Consider the following 17,173-nt stretch of genomic DNA (forward strand, 5'->3'; position numbering starts at 1 on the left):
TGATCGTTGGCGTATTCCTCCGGAATCGAGCAATGCTTCATTATAGCTTGCTGAGTCATAGGAGTATACATGTAATGTTTATTACGCTGTTATCAAAGCAGATAGCCAACCCTGCAACCACAGTTGGGGTTTCCCCAACATGACTCCTGCATAGGGTCTTTTTCGTAAGCAATTCCAAGCAGTGGCGTGACTATGTGGTAGAATACTGGACTGCCACGCAGAATTTGTGTTTAGTATATTACTCTGTGTTTAGTGAATTTGGTTCATGCCTTTACTGATTTCGCTTCGGTTTCGCAGTTTTTCTCAAGGCCACTTCATCAGCCATCAGCAATGGCGACCAGCGTCATAACCCTGGCATGCCTTCTCGCCACCGTGTTCACTGCTACGGCCCACGATACACTCGTGGAGAGGCAGACCACGGAAGGCACAGTTCGTGGCAAGGTTGTGCGTGTCATGGACAAGCCTGTCGAACAGTATCTGGGCATACCGTTCGCCGAGCCACCCGTAGGCAAGCTCCGTTTTCGGCCTCCAATTCCCAAAATACCCTAGCAAGGCACCGTGGACGCTACATCTGGAAACACAGCCTGCCCTCAGGTGACGTAGGCATGAGTGACGCTCGTTGACAGTGGACCTTGCAAAGCGAAGGATTGAGACGCGTGTGCTAGGTAACACTTTTTAATGAAAGCTGCTAGAAATGATGCGTGGAATCGAACAAATTTCACACGCAGTGCTATAGACGCGAAATGCGTAACGCATCAGTGGAACGCTGCAATGGTCCAGGGCAATAAACGTCATCATAATTATGAGTATCGTCAACAGGAGGAGCCTATTTGTATCCGCTAGAGGACACTGGGCTCTCTCGGTCATCTCTAATTGCCCCTTTCTCGGGCGGGGTGATTGGATGTTATGCCTGCGAACACAATTTCAACACACCAGCAAACTTTCTGTTGTCCTCGACTCGCTCCCTTTTTCGTTGGCACCAATTTTGTAATTGTATATTGCTTAGCGTGGACAGCTCCCTTTCTCACTCTTAATCTAAACAACAAGTGTCGAAGCGTGCGAATTTTCGTAACCACCACGGCTCGATCGCTCTGAGCGTAAAAGTTACAACGGAGGTACCACTCACTTCACTCCGAATATTTAGTTCTTCCAAAGATGCGCCATTTTGTAAGCTGAATGAATGGTGACCAATGAGTGCTGCACGAAAGCCCTTGGGAAATGATAACGATATCGACGCATCGCTGCCTTCAGTAGGACGTCCGCTGAGATGCAACCGAAGTCCATGCAATGTTTCTGCTTTACACAACCTCCAGTTAACGGAATCACACGATTCTTTTTTCGCTGCTTTTTTTTTTAAATTACACAAACAGTGAGAATATTATACAACAATGATGCGACAAATGGGTAATGGTACTAAATATGCAAAAAACGCCAGGCCTGCGCGGAAAGCGCAGCACAGTCACAGCGAAAGCTGGAAGAGCGGCATTTCTAGAGCCCGTTATAAACTCTCCTGTGGCTACTAATACAGGTACGTTAGCAACGTACCCACTACGCAACAAAGCGTAATTTTTGGGAAGTTGGGAAGCACCCAGCACGACATTATTCGTTGTTCTGCGGAGAAGCGAGGTACCATATGTAAGCTATTATGTGCAGTTTGTTGATGCGGCGGTTGATGACGATGAATAATTATGGTTGCGCCCTTTGTAATGGGTTGGAAGCTTTAAACGACCCACTAGTTACGTAACGCATATTGTGTGGCGCCAGGTCGTTATTTAACTGTCCCACCACGCTTTATAACACACTTTAACCAGAGAAACGTAGAACGAGAGAGAGAGAAAATTGACTTTATTGAGACCCTGAGGAAATGGATCATGGGAGCCTTATGGGCTTCCTTGGCAACCAACAGAAGTGCACTTGCGAGGAACCCACTACGCTATAAATCATTGTAATTTTTGAGAAGTAGGGCAGTAGGCACTGTGCTATTTTTCGTCATTCTACAGACAGCCGTGGTACCTGCTAAACGCATGTAAGGCATTATGCGCATTTTGTTGATGCTGTGCGTGATGACGATGAAGAATTATGGAAGAGCTCTTTGTAATGGGTTGGAAGCATTCAACAACCTACTCGTTGCGCAATTCGCATTGTGTGACGCCTGGTTACAGAATTCGCGTTGCGCGACGCTTGGTGCTTATTCTACTCTTTTACCACGCTATATTGCATATGCTAATGTGGTTCCTTCCCGACATGAAGCCTGTATAGGACCTTTTTGCAAAGCAGTTTCAAGCACCGGCATGGCTCAGAGGTTGATTACTGGGCTCCCACGCAGCGGGCCCAGGTTCGAACCTCGTTCCATCCTGGAATTTTTTTCTTATTTAGTTTTTTTTTTCTTATTTCGAGCGATACTGGTTACGGACACCGGCGGCGGCGGCGGCGGACAACTACGGCACCAAAAAAATTGGTCGCGTATCTGCGTGCTTCGCTGCAAATGTCGTCTAAAGACGATAGAAGAGGCGCTGCGTGAGATATGGACGCCATCTGGCAATACGTCGGGAAATACGAGTGCTGTGTTGCGGGCTGGTAGTCCCGGCGCAGCGGCAGGCGAAGACCGGCGGTGACCAACGCGACCGGTGGGGACGCCGGCCAGCCCGAACACGCTGTTTGGCGCGATGCGCCGAAGGAGAAGAAACGTCCGCACTCAACGAGTACTCTCCACAAACTCTCTTACTTACACGTCGCCTGGGTAAAATCGGAATGCCAGAGCGGCGCCCCCTGTCATTCGTACAATGCAATACTGAACCGAAACCGAAACACAACATGAGCTTGTGCAGAGGGCACGGAGGAAGACAAGTTTCAGCGCAGTTGCATTTTCAGCGCACCTTAAGAAACTAGGGTTGTAACATTGTAGGGCGAGTAGGGCCAGAAGGACCGTCACGACGAAAACCTGCCTCCTCAGTCGTATTCGCCTGGAACGTTGGTGTGGCTTCGCGTTCCCTCCTCCGCTCCTGGCCTTTCCACAAAGCTACTGCATAAGTACGAAGGCCCCTACCACGTCCTACGTCAAGCATCCCCAGTTAACTATATGATTGAGCCTGTTCAATCATCTACGGACCGCTGTCGTCGCGGCCGCGAGACTGTTCACGTCGATCGACTGAAGCCGCATTATGACCCACCAGTTGTACCTGTTCCTTAGGTCGCCAGGATGGCTCCTTTTCCGCGGGGGAGTGATTTGTAACATGGTAAGGCGCAGACAAGAACGCCTGCGAAAGAAGAAGACGAAGACGGTTGTTGTTGGCGCTCGCGCTTGCTCGGCTTGGACCGCTGATCGCTTCAGCTGTGGCAATCTTTTAATAAACGCGTTACTGTCTCAACGTTAAACGCATACCATCAAGGTCTTTAAAATTGCGTATCTATGTATTTTCTGTTAGAGGAACACACCGCCTAATACTTACCTAGTGATGTTGCGCCTCAGATATGCGTAATTTTTGCTTTTTAATCAACAATGCACACAAGTATGAACCTAGTCAGCCGTTCACGATGGCTGGCTCTTGGGCAAGTGGTGCAACTTTGGCCGAGTGGCTGGATCGAGGGACGTGGCGACAAACAGAAAGACAGACAGACAGAAAGACAGACCAAAATCTCTGCGTTTAAGTTCCCCAAGAAAGACTATCGTCTTTAAAACGGCCGGTGAAATGATCTCAAAACAGCTTTCGCTGTAAAATGTTTCTGTCTTCGAAATGCTTGTAAAGATACTAGTTTTGATTGAATTACCTATTCGTGTGCATAACTTTACAATGAGTGCGTTAATGCAAATTTTCCGGCATGACGCTAACTTCTGCTCTACCTAGGAATCTTCGTATTGGTAACATTCCCTCATTAACACACGGGGAGCTCCATGACGTCGAGCAGGAACTAATGAGTGCTTCCACTAACGATAACGCCTCGGCTGTTCTACCCTTGTTTGCCCAACATTAAAATATACATGCATTGCCTGGCACTTATGTGAGGTTTATTGTAAGTGCATTCAAGCGAAATCGATAAGGTTTATATTTAACAATTTTGTCACGTCACGTCATTGACCATCTAATTTATTGGAAGCTAATGAAATAACGGCATTACCAGTAAGAAGGCAAACACTTAGGCTAGAATATCTCTCCCAATGTTACCGTAAGCAATTGTTCTTATACTAGTCAACATATCTGTCACATTACTTAGCGGGTCCATCAGAAATCAATAACAAAACGAGCGAACCGCATATTTTCTACATACTGATGTCTTGAAGCTATTTTCCAAAGATCGTTTTAACGATATGTCTCAGCAAATTACATTATGCGACTTCGAATTAACATTGTCTTTGTTGTAACTACATTATTGTTGTTTATTGTGCTGTTCATTGTTGTCTTATTTTCGATTGTATCTCCCTTCCTTCTTGGACAATAAAGGGAAACTCCGTTTTTTTAATCGCATTATGGTTTAGCAGTGTTCAAATTATATCGACAGTCTTGCAAAAGATAGGATGCTTCAATTTGCTCAGAAACCGATCAATAATATTAAATAACCAGAACCCGATCAATAATATTAAAAAACGATGTCTCGAAACCGCAAGTGGTAGCTGCTTGGTGGAACATCTACGACGACGTCACAGCCTGCCTCGCCATATTGTGCACGTGGTGCTGTCGCGAAAAAAGGAAAGCTGGTGATGTCATCCGTCGATGCATCGAGCTGTGCCAGCTTTTCTGGACTTGACAGCGGCTATTTCAGCGACGATTTGAACGCTGAAGTATAGTGTACTAGAACAGGGGAGTGCTCGGAACGGCCGCAGCACCAATGTGCGGAAAGTGAAGCCCAAACAGGGTCAATCCGCTTGTGGCGCTGCGATCGGTAGTCTGCAATGTGTCGTCATTTAAGAGTTGCGCGCGGCTCCACCGAAGTGGTGCAGGGGTAGAATGCCCGCTTCCCACTCAAAAGGCCCGGGTTCGAATCGCAGCTGTAGATGGGAGGGGGGGGGGGATATTTTCAGTGTCACATTTTATAGCTGTATTGGTTTTCCTTTATTTCTTGAAAATAGCTTCTGTTGCTACGTATTGCTACAAAAAGTAACGTAAAATGTGAAATCTCATTTCGAGTCTCCTATTCGTAAAAATCTCGGAGGCCATACTTTACGTTTTTGTTGAATTCCAGGCGGTGGCGCTGCAAATACCTACGCTAGTGTCTTCTATTTTACTTCACATTTTGCGTTACTTTTTGAAGCAACACGTAGCAACTGAAGCTAGTTTTGAGAAACAAAGGAAAACCAATTCAGCTATAAAAGATGACACTAAGAATAAAAACCCACCATCATTATTGAAAGTAGCGGCCATAATGGAGAGACCATACGCAAATTAGACGCTGTAACGTCTCAAATCATGCGGCTACTTAAACGCATCGCCAACAAATATAGCGGAATGAAAGAAGGCAATCTGCTTAGACTAGTTCAAGCGTTTGTAATAAGCAGAATAGTTTACGTAGCATCATACTTACGATGGCACTCATCAGAAAGATACAAATTAGATTGTTTAATCAGGAAAATATACAAGCAAGCAATTGGACTCTCCATCACCACTAGCAACGATAGTCTACTGCAGCTAGGTCTTCACAATACCCTGGATGAGCTAATCGAGGCACAACGCATCGCTCAATACGAACGCCTATCCAAAACTAAAACAGGCAGGCAAATATTAGATCGGCTTGGTATTACTTATCACACCCAACATGGCGTCAAAGTAGATATGCCCAGACATATTAGAGGCGTGATAACCGTGCTTCCTATACCCAAGAATATGCATCCCGCCCACCATCAGGGCAGACGGGAAAGCAGAGCACGCGATATACAAAAGAAATTTGGTCACAGCATAGACACCGTATTCGTAGATGCAGCTAGATACAGACACAAGCGCGCCTACACAGCCGTGGTGATAAATTATGAGGGAAAATGTTTGACGAGTGCTACCGTCAGTACGCCACACGTAGAAACCGCAGAGGAAATAGCTATCGCATTAGCCATAGCACAAACCCTAGCGGACGTGATCGTCAGTGATTCGCAGACGGCGATACGAAACTTTGCAAACGGCCGAATCTCCCCAGAGGCACTTCAAATTCTACAACTCGGTAATAATCAAGAAAAAAGTGTCCATCTGATATGGACACCCGCTCACACACTATCAGAAGGTAGTAATGAGGCGGCGCACCGCATGGCTCGAGGGCTTACAGACCGAGCATCGATTAGTGCCGTCTCAGGGAATACCGATGAGTGGGAGTGGGAAGATAGAATGACCACATTTCACGAAATTACAGTACACCATAGATTGCAGAGGCGTACATTCCCACCGCCTCACCCGAAATTAAGCAAGAAACAGTCTGTCGAATGGCGGCAGTTACAAACCCGATCCTACCCGAGTCCAGCTATCATGCATGTAATACACCCAGACTTATACACGACAGACAAGTGTAGGCATTGCGACTCTAGAGCCACCTTAGAGCACATACTATGGGGATGTCCAGACATAATAAACAATAGCTGTGATGCAGCCTTAAACAGCGACAGCCTCCGCGCGCGCTGGGAGTCTGCGTTGCTCAGCTCGGACCTGGAGCAACAACTCTGGGCCGTCCAGCGAGCCGAGGAAGCCGCCAAGGGCCAGCAACCCTTGGCCGAAGCCTAGGCGGGATCCAGGCCCATCCCACCAATTCGCAGGGCAATCAATAAAGTTAATTCATCATCATCATCTACAGCTTCGATTCGAACCCGGGCCTTTTGAGTGCGATACGGGCATTCTACCCCAGCACCACTTCGGTGGAGCCGCGCGCAACTCTTAAATGACAACACATTGCAGACTACCGATCCAACGCCACATCGTATTGACCCTGTTTGGGCTTTACTTTTCGAAGCTCGTTCTGTTCTAGTACACTAAAGCTGAAGGGTCGCCGTTTGCTTTTGATTGCCTGTTGGTGGGGTAGCGACGTAGGCTATGCAATCACACCGGGTTGGCAGCATTCCAAGGCACGATTCGGGAACTCACTAAAAATCTGCAAAATTCACTTTCAGGAAAGCTGAATAGTTTGCAGCTTTATAGTTTGACACAGATTACTAGTAAACTTTATTGAGATCATTGAGGATTTTATTGAGATCAGTGAACGTAGAACAAATGCCTGAGTCGCCCTTTAAGCACGGAGTAAATAAATATTTAAATGAAATGTCCGCTGTCCATCCAGGTTGCGGAGCACGCGATGCTGAAGGGAAACCTAACCTTCACGGAGGACTGCCTCTACCTGAACGTCTGGGCTCCCGTGGCCGCGACTGACTCGGGCTCCCGGCCTGTACTTGTATGGATCTATGGAGGAGCATTCACTTTTGGTAGCGCCAATACGCCAATCTATAACGCAGTCTGGCTTGCAGCGCTGGGAGATGTTGTCGTCGTCTCCATGAATTACCGTCTTGGCATCTAGGGCTTCAAGAACGCAAATTCTCCCGAGGCACCAGGTAACGTTCGCCTGCTGGACCAGAACATGGCTCCCAAGTGGATTCAGCGCAACATCGAACACTTCGGTGGAGACCCCGAGCTAGTGACGTTGTTTGGAGAAAGCGCGGGCGCTATGTGTACACACGCGCACATCATGTCGCCGTTAAGCGAAGGCCTCTTCAAGAGGGCTGTCATGATGAGCGGCACCATGTACAATCTGGACTCGTGGGACACGGTCCAGGAAAGCGTGGCCAAGGCAGACAAGGTCGCCAACGTTATCGGCTGCTTGAATGGGACATCCATCGAACTGTCATCCAGTGCGGAAGAAATCATAGACTGCATGAGAAACAAACCCACCGACGAACTCCTCAAGGCTTCCTTTGAGATCGTGGCAACAAAACGGGCCCCCTTTGTGCCCACGTATCACGACGAGTTCCTCCCGCGAAATCCACTTGTGGCCATGAAGCGCGGTTTCTTCTCATCCGTAGATGTCTTAGCTGGTGTGAATTCAGATGAAGGAGCCACTTATCTGCTTTTTCCTTTGGTCCTCGAGCTTTTGGCCGAAGACCTTCAAGATTTTCCACGGGAAGAACTAGTTCAATCTCTTCGCGCCGCATTATGGAGACTTCTCAGGGACGGCGTTCCAGATATACTGGAAACGTACACCCAGGAAGTGCATCCTGGTGATAATAATGCGCTGAGGCGCCAGTACATCGACCATTTATCGGACAGATTGTTCAACTGCCCCCTGCAGTTCTTTGCGGAAAAGCACAGCGAAAGGGGCAACAAGGAGGTGTTCTGCTACGTGTTCGTCCACAAGACGACGATGTTCCCACTGCCTGCCTGGATGGGGGCGCCCCATGGATCAGACATACTCTTCACGTTTGGTCACGCCTACGCAGCGGATCCTGATTCTCCTGATGGTCGAATGGCTGCAGCGTTTATTCGAGTTCTCGCCAGCTTCAGCAAAAGCGGGTGTGTCTCTTTTGCTCTGTGGTATGCACATAGTACAAGTGACTTAGTAAAATTTTAAAGAAAACCAGCAGATAATGAAGCCGAGGAAGGTACAGGAGACGTAAATTGTACTGTTTTAAATGCGTTGTAGTAATTGTGATACAGATGTGGAGAAAGTAAAGTGGACGAAAAGACAACTTGGCGCCGGCGGGGACCGAACCTGCAACCTTCGGATTACGCGCCCGATGCTCTTACTTTGGGCTACGGCGGCGGTCGTCCCCTCGTCCACATTATCTGGCATTTATCTGCATGAAACCTGGGAGTGTTAGCGCCGCTCGTAGCCATGACGGCGAGTGTGGAACACTCAAGTTGTCTTTTCATTCACTTTACTTTCTTCGCATCTATATCACAATCACTACAATACGCTTAGAACAGCACAATTAACGTCCCAGCTGTACTTTCCTTGGCTTCATTATCCGCTGGTTTTCGTTAAGGTTGTGTCAAACAAAGAAACGAGCCCTGAAAACTCCCTTCCTGCCTTCATTAGTGCAACTATGTGACATCTAATCAAGTGAAGTTCAGAACTTTAGGTGACAATTCAACCGATTGAGGTGAAATCAAGATAATGATATATTCCTAGTCTTCTTGTAGTATTCGCTACCACGCTATATTTTTCAATGTTTATTTATTATCTATTGATCTCGTTTTTATTTTTACAGTGTTTTTGCTTTGTTTATTTACATTCTTGCTTTTCGTGCTATTTTGCTGAGAAATCCACTTCGGACATTGCACGGTCTAGGAAGGCATTGCTTTTTTTTTACTAGATCAAAGAGCGGCCACGCAAAACGATGCGAAGCCAAGGTAGACGTATATCTAAAAGAACTTTATTGCATTGCATATTTTGCGCACAAAGAGAGATAATACAGCATATACTATCCTGAAAAGGGTAGCGCTTGTGAACACGGACTAGAGGAAGTCACACGAAGCGCTTCCGTCTGTGTGTCCGTGTGCCTTCCTCTAGTCCGTGTTCACAAGCGCTACCCTTTTCAGAATGCATTTCCAATTCGCCCAAGAAATAGCACTCGTAATATAGCTTGAGCAACGAGGACGCGAGACCTAATTACGAACTTATGGGGCAAGCTGTCGAGAATAACGTTGAATTATCCGCATGCATTTGCGGTTTGACTTGTGAATCACTTGCTGTATTCAGATGAGGACGCTGAAGCCAATATTTCCGCGTGCGTTTTCATGACCATAAAAGGGAAATCCTGACTAGTAAAGAGCGATTTATTGCATTATCTAGTGCTGATTAAAAGGACGCTAGCAAGTTATGCCATTGTCATGCATTCATTCCCAGGATTTGGGGACATCTGTACGTGGCGCCGTCTCTCGGCGGCAGCAACGGCGTCCTGTCATAACTGAATGGGAAATAGGCGGGAAAAAAGTCATATCTCAAGAGAAAAAGCTAGTTACTAAAAACGACTCCCGGTTATATGCAGCAGAGACCCACTGCAGCATTTTGGTAAAATTGCGGTATCACATTACGAAGCGTGTGGCTTTCCACGACAATTGAACACCACCCATTATAAACACATGGGGCCCCATTGTAAAATATTAAACACTTTGGCAAGCCACGCGGTTTGTAGTGCGACACTGTAATCTTACCAAAATGTTTCAGTGGGTCTCCGCTGCGTATAAGCGGGAGTAGGTTTTGGTAACTAGCTTTTTTCTTGACATATGATTTTTTCGCCTATTTCCCATTCAGCTACGACAGGCCACCGCTGTCACCGACGAGAGATGGCGCTACGTGCACATGTCCCGAAATCCTGGTCATGGCTGCCCAAGCGATAAAATTTTAGGGAGTTTTGAACAACATCATTCAAACATGGTTATGGTAAACAGCGATACACCTTGCTTGCTTCAGACATTTAGAATATCGATAGCTGATGGAGTCACACCGACTACAGAAATCTCGAGAAATTTTGAAGCGAAAAGCTACGAAAAATAGCCATGGAAAGAGAGAAATGATAACATATTTGAAATCGCAGCGCTCTTCTGCTCTGGAAGTAAGCATGATTTGGTGATGTTGTCTAAACGACGTTTGAAACACGAGGCTTAAATTCTGCGAAGAAACACTCTTCACCCTAACATGAAGTCAGGATGAGGCTTCCTACTTCAGAATTCATTCATATATGTATAATCTTAAAGGCGCCCTGCAACACCTTTCTTAGTTATATTGGAATAGTCTCATTATTGACGTATGACTCTTCACGAGTCATATGCCGCAAAAATTTTTTCGAATCCATCAAGTCTAAGTGGTGTTACCAAATTATAGAGATCACGTTCCGCAGCTTTCTCCCTCAACTCAACGCCGCGAGCGCGCGGAGAGCTAGGCAGCGAGTCGAGGGAGGGAGCGCAGACGAGCGAGGCTCCGCCCAAGAGCGCCGGCGGAAATTTTTTCTTCATTTTTTTTCTCTCTGACGTCTGGGCGCAACCACGTGGTCTGTGCCGCCACTTCCGGTCGGCTTGCGTCGTTCTCGTCGAGCGGAGCCGTATCGCGCGTGCTTGAAAACTGCGCGTCGGTTTGGTAATGTTGGGTGTGCACCTCGAACGCCGTAGTGTTTTCATCGCTTTGCCAACCATGGAAGCAAACCTGCGCGCTCGTTTGGAATGAATGACAGCTGAGATCGATTTCGGCTCATACTCCGATACACCGCCTCGTAAGACGGCACTGGCAGACGACCCCGAAGCGCCGCCATTACCGGACGCCAGCATTGTTATCGGAGACATGCTGCACGGCTGCCTCGTTCGGTCGTGAGAACGTGCCGACGATGCAGTTCCCAGCTGACGAGGCAACACTCGAACGGCTGCCACTCTCAACGGCAACCGGCGATGGTCAAAAGCACAGAAATATTCACGTTTTCGGCACTGCGCATGGCGAAGAAAACGGAACCACGCAACTACGAGCAGACGAGCTGTCGGTGAGACCGGAAGTGCTAATATTAATGTTTGTTCGGTGTTTTTAACGCGATAACAGAATATAAACATACATATATTATCTACTTATTGAACTCAAAATTAACAACGAAAGTAATAATGAGGGTGTTATCGTGATTATAACATCAGCCAATGGTGGAACTGCCGACAATCGCGTCATTTTTTGCGGACTAATACATCATTTGTCGAGAGAAGAGGGAGCGATTTTCAGCTGACTTTGAGAATTTATTGTAAATTCCAGGCCGTGCGCATCGCTATAATATTTGGCTCGCGTGTTCTCGGGAGCCTCGACTACCGATCGGCAGCGCTTTTTGAGCATGCTCGAAAAGTGTTGCAGGGCCCCTTTAAGAAAAAGTGCAGTGCCATTCTTTGGATTCTTAATGTTCTCATAGTCTGAAAATAAGGCCAGGAATAATTAAGGTCGCGCACTTCAGACAATGCATAAAAGTTGTCTTTACGCTATCGACGGGATCCTTAGACGAGACAAGGGGGCAGCAGGAAAAGGATAAGCCTTAACGGAAGAGGAAAGGAGGTGCAGAAGAATTATACCCGTGGCATTGCGTCACCAAGGAAAGTGAATATAAACGGCGCATATCTTCGTTAAAGGGACTGTCTACCGCTCGGAAAAATTTTTCTAATTGTGGTGCAAATGAGAAGATCGTCCGTCATATCGGCGGTAACGAGCATGCTTCTGTCCCATTAAAAAGGAATTATATTTTTAATTTAATGTTGAAAATCGTGAAAGAATGACCGCTAGCGTCACCCAACGGCGATGTGGTTCAATCTACTGGTAGGACAGAAGTCCTCGCAGGTCGACTCATTTTGCTTAAAAACTCACATGTATAACTTGAAATTGTATTTTACGCACTTGAGGTAGTTTTCGGTTGCGTCGGAGAGTAAATTTTTTGCTTTTTTTGCTTTTTTTCTCACGCGTCCAAAAAGGCGCCCGGAGGCTGCTTGCAGAGCCGCCTTCAATTTTGTCGGCTTCAGCTCATGCGCTATGCCATGCGGTCCTCCGTGCTGGTCGTACCCGTGCCGCTGTATTGTTGTTAGGGTGTCTTACATGTGCTGTGCCGTGAAGGCGTGCATTTATCGTGTCTTTTTGGTGAATCAACTTGGCTTGGATTGCGGCAGGAGTGCTAAAATAAACGCATAGACTGCGATTACAGCAAAACAAGTGTTCTGTAATCGCATAGTAAGACTTCATTTAACCGCTAGTGCGCTGAGAACGGCTGTTACATTCATTACATTAGTGTTCAGCGAAAATAAAGTAATCCTACAGAAATTGCATCTGCTTTCGGTTTAAATTTTTACCGGCATGTACAATTGTCATTGCGTCCACCAACCAGTGTTATGGGCATTTTTCACACCAATGGAAGAAGACGGAACGCAGATCGAAAAATTCTGTTTTAAAAAATATCTGCTCACTTTCCAGAGAAACCGCTGCAAAGTTGGACACTTCAGTCTGTATGCTTTTGATTGCAGTACAAAACAGAAAAGCGATGAAGGACGGTAGACAGTCCCTTTAACGAATTAGAAATAAGAGCTCATCCATAGTTTTGCTCCTTGTCAAATTTGAAAATACCTATTGGTAGGATTGCGCTTCCGAAGACACTGACAAAATAAGCAACACAAAGCTCCGTACTGTGTGCCTCACTTCGTCCCTGTCTTCGAAAGTGCAACCTTACGAGTATACAATACGAATGCTACATACCTAATACGAATAATATAAACGACATTAAATCGCAAAAGCAGTGCCTGTGCATCTGCTGCGGAACCAGTGTCAATGTGTGTAGCGTTGAGTGACGAGTCTTGGTCGCACTATCCGGCGTTTTTATTGTCTCGCAAAATTTGCAACTCTGAAACCATACCACTGATTTTTCTTGTTTCAAAATAATCTTAGTCTGCGTAAAGATTTGTGATATTTTGTCTTTTCAACAGGGTTCCAGAGATTCCCAATGGCCAGACATGGCCGCTGTACAGTGAGAGCTCGCCTAACATGATGTTGATCAAGAATGGCGAATTCAACCAGACGCAGGGATTCCGAGCAAGCTACTGTGAACGCTGGAGGCCTTTGTACTGAACGCATCGCTTACATCGGCCAAGAGAACTACTCACAGGCTGTACATCAGTCGGGTCTCTGCGGTCACATGTCTTGGACAGCCGGCCCCAGCGGGATGGCCTTCCTTCTTCCAGGTCCTCCCCTCTGCGGCTCACTTCGCCGAACCCCAATGTCCACGCAATCGTTCAGGGAATGCCGCCAAAGCTTTCAACTTTTCCTGACGGCCCCCCGTGGACGTCGGCGCCACAGAATCGCATACATTGCGAACAAACAGCTCGGAAAACGTAGCGAGCTGCAACCCTCTCATACACTCTCAGACTGACCTTCCCTCTTTTTCGCAGCGGATAAGCGCAGTGAATGTGACTCTCCCAAAGCAAAATTGCGATTATTAAAGGACACAATTTCACATTTTTATTAAAAAACTTATAACGGAAACAATATTTTGATTTTTGAACACTGCTACAAGAACACGTGCAAGAGAGGACACGAAAACGACCACTGCATGGAAAAAAGGCTTGCAGGTACACCAGCACATCAATGTATGTATACAGGCGCTCCCAGAATAATTCGGAACGCCGGACATGCGGCCGCATGTCCGGTATTGCTAGGCAGTGCCTCTATGCTTTTCAGTGCCAGTCAGATGCGCCCGATCTAACCGTTCACCACTCTCTCCTTGTGGCTGCCGTGATTTTTGCAACAAAGAACTTGCAAGCCACCGCAACAAGAACATGGCACCACCGCTTTATTTTAACGAGTGTCATAATTTTGAGCAGCCACCTAAAAGTCGCATGGCGAAATGAAAGTTTTGCATGAAATTTTCGCGAAGAAGCAATTTTTCTGATGTGAAATTATGCGTACCAGCTGTACCTGTTGCCCTGCAGAAGGATTTTATTCCACAACCACGAAAATCAACGAAACCTTGATAGAAAGCGCTCTCTTTTTATATGTTTTGCCCCGAGGGTACATCGCAATCATATCGTTGAAATATATTCACTTCCTGCAAGCATAGGTGTAGACCTCTGCGACGTTATTGGCCTCGAGGAGTTACGGAGTCGCCCTCTATCGGACGCGCCTCGATTGCGTGCTAGGCAGGATGCCGCCGGCGCGCTCCCCATAGGTTTTGCTGTCGGCGCTCTACAAAAACACCTCGCGGAAGCCCTCCAGGGCATTTCTGTAAGTGCTTTCGAAATGAACTGTGTTCTTTACTGTCAAGATAATCATTTTCGACGAACTGAAAGCACAAGATAGTCTACAGTCGCCGTCTCTTTGCAGAAAACCGAGCACCCGCTTCACGCTGTCACCGCGTTGGAGACCCCTGAACCGGCTTCTTAGGTGAAAGGTAGTCACTCGCTGAGTGCAAACTATGTGAAATATCTCGTTAGAGTAGACTGCCTGTATAACCAAACGGAGCATAACAGAAAGAAGCCTCAAGCCAGCGATCGCACGGGTTCGCGACGACTGACGGTGCCTCTACATGTATGAGCGTCTGCATGTATGTTCGTACTGATGGTTTTGCTTTTGCTACGAGCGCGTTTTGGCACCGCGCTGTGAACTTTAGGCCGCAAAACATGAGAATTTGTGAGTAAACAAACAACTACTGTTGCGCGGACGCTATCAGAGCAGTTCAAAAACAATTTCCTTACAACTGCGGCTTCGGTGCGCATGACAACTTTGTGATCTGCCGTCACGACGATTCAGTGTTTTTTTTTCTTTTTCGGTCTAAATTCGGGTACGTTTCAATGTCATTTGGCAAGTTGTCTCGCACTGCGTATTGATCGGTCTTCTCAGCGGGCAAATGCCGCTGCTTCTTCGTTTCGTTTGGTGCTCACACAAAACGTGAGCAAATGCGACGCCTTTTTTTAGTGCTCCTTATTATCGTTCCGTTTCCATTCCAGTGAACTTGCCGCTCTCTGTGATCAACAAATTCATAGACCAAAGCTTCACCACTTCGAGATTGCTGGTGGAAGGAGAACCAGTCTACGAGACCGAGCATGTAGTAGCATGCGACGCCTAGGAAAAGAAAGGAAATACAGTAACGCGCGAGAATCAGTACATCGACTGACAAGAAGAAGATGGCTTTCGCCTTCTAGTCATCTTTAACAAATGCATAAGGGACTCTGTGCGTTTTTTTTAATTCAACGTATCTAAACAATGACTTATGCATCTGCAGCCGATTTTGTGGACGCTGAGCACGGGGCCGACGATCAAGAGGTCGCATTGGAGGGTTCTGAGATGGCATCGCACGTGGTAAAATGTAGCGCTTTTACCATCCTGCGGCAGATAAGCATCATTTGCCGGCGGGAAGCGCGCGCGAGCCATCGTTTCAGTGCGCGCTGTCTGCTACTCGCCGAACATCGCAGGCCCGACGCAGTAACAAGTCTTCGTCGCGGAAGTGCTTGTTGCACACAAGACTCGTAGCGGATGGCTACTTGCCGGTTCTTAGCTTTACAACCCATGCTTCACGCTGTTTCTTGTCCCGTGGTTACCAGTGCAGGCTGACACTGGGCTCCTTTGCGTAAGCGCGGCGCTGTGGCACCGAGCGGTAGAGCCCCATGTTCGTCGCCTTCGGAGGCAGCCACTCTATTAAAACGGTTTCAATTGAGTAGAAAATGAGAGAAAACTTCCGAATTTCAACAGACCGCAGCGCATGTGGGACTTGAAACTCGTTTTCAAAGCACGCGGCAGTGCGCCACAAGCAGCCGACGCGGCCACGGAGACCACGTGATCCTGCCAAGTACGTCACGCCGACGGTGGCGCCGGCGTTTCCAGTGGTGGGCCTCGAGGCCAATATTTACTCGATCTCCCTGTGGATCCATGCTTAACCAGTAGGGCGAGGGAGAAATGTATTGAAAGGTAGCAACAGCTGGTTGGTTTGTGCGAGTCTTGAGAATAACTTGAAGCACCGCGAAAAAAAAAACCAGGAAAATGATGAGAACACCTACAACAAGGCGAGCGCTTGACTGCCAAATGAAATTTTATTCATTCATTCACAAAACTTTACTAGGAGTCCTGAAGCCCGGCCTTTTCAGACCGACGCGGGCCGCGTCCACGTCGGCACCGTTAGGCCGAGCCTTAGGGCGCCATCGTAAACTCTCTGGGCAGCCCGTAGTTGATCATGATACGAACAGCTGGAGATCATCTTCTGCCAGTGAAGCCATTTTTTTTCGGGGTCGCCGAGAGTCGCGGGACAGCCCGCCAGCATGTGTCTGATTTCATTGAACAATTACCACTTACACCATGCCACCAAAAACTTGCAAAAATTAAACAAAGATGAAGGTCATGCATATCGCATATACTGACAGGTGTTTATCCAGGAAACATCTCTCATGTGTGGTCAGACTGAGTGACGCCGCGCTGACACGATTATCTTCAGGTTTGGCAATGTAATAGGCTTTCACGATTTCTGTTTCTTTAACAGCGAAGCTGTTTTGGCAAATCGTTTGTTGTGAGTCGATCGCAGAAAACTATCATCATCTTAACGGGTATGTGCCACTGTGCGGCTACCTGAGAACGAGTGCAGAGCGAGAGAGAGAGAGAAAGAAAGAGACAGAGAGACAGAAAGAAAGATATAAAGAAAGAGAAAGAGAAAATTCCTAAACAAAATGGAAAGTTGAGCTAGTTGGTGATTGCTCATATATTAAGAAAAACTGAGCTCAAAAAGACGTAG

At 47.1% G+C, this 17,173-nt stretch overlaps 1 pseudogene; it reads left to right on the forward strand.

The window, feature by feature from the left end:
* Nucleotides 1-330: 330 nt before the first annotated feature.
* LOC119402418 (cholinesterase 2-like) lies at nucleotides 331-13,537 on the forward strand (annotated as a pseudogene).
* Nucleotides 13,538-17,173: the final 3,636 nt, after the last annotated feature.

The sequence above is a fragment of the Rhipicephalus sanguineus genome, chromosome 8 (genome assembly GCF_013339695.2).
Source record: "Rhipicephalus sanguineus isolate Rsan-2018 chromosome 8, BIME_Rsan_1.4, whole genome shotgun sequence".
Lineage (NCBI taxonomy): Eukaryota > Metazoa > Arthropoda > Arachnida > Ixodida > Ixodidae > Rhipicephalus > Rhipicephalus sanguineus.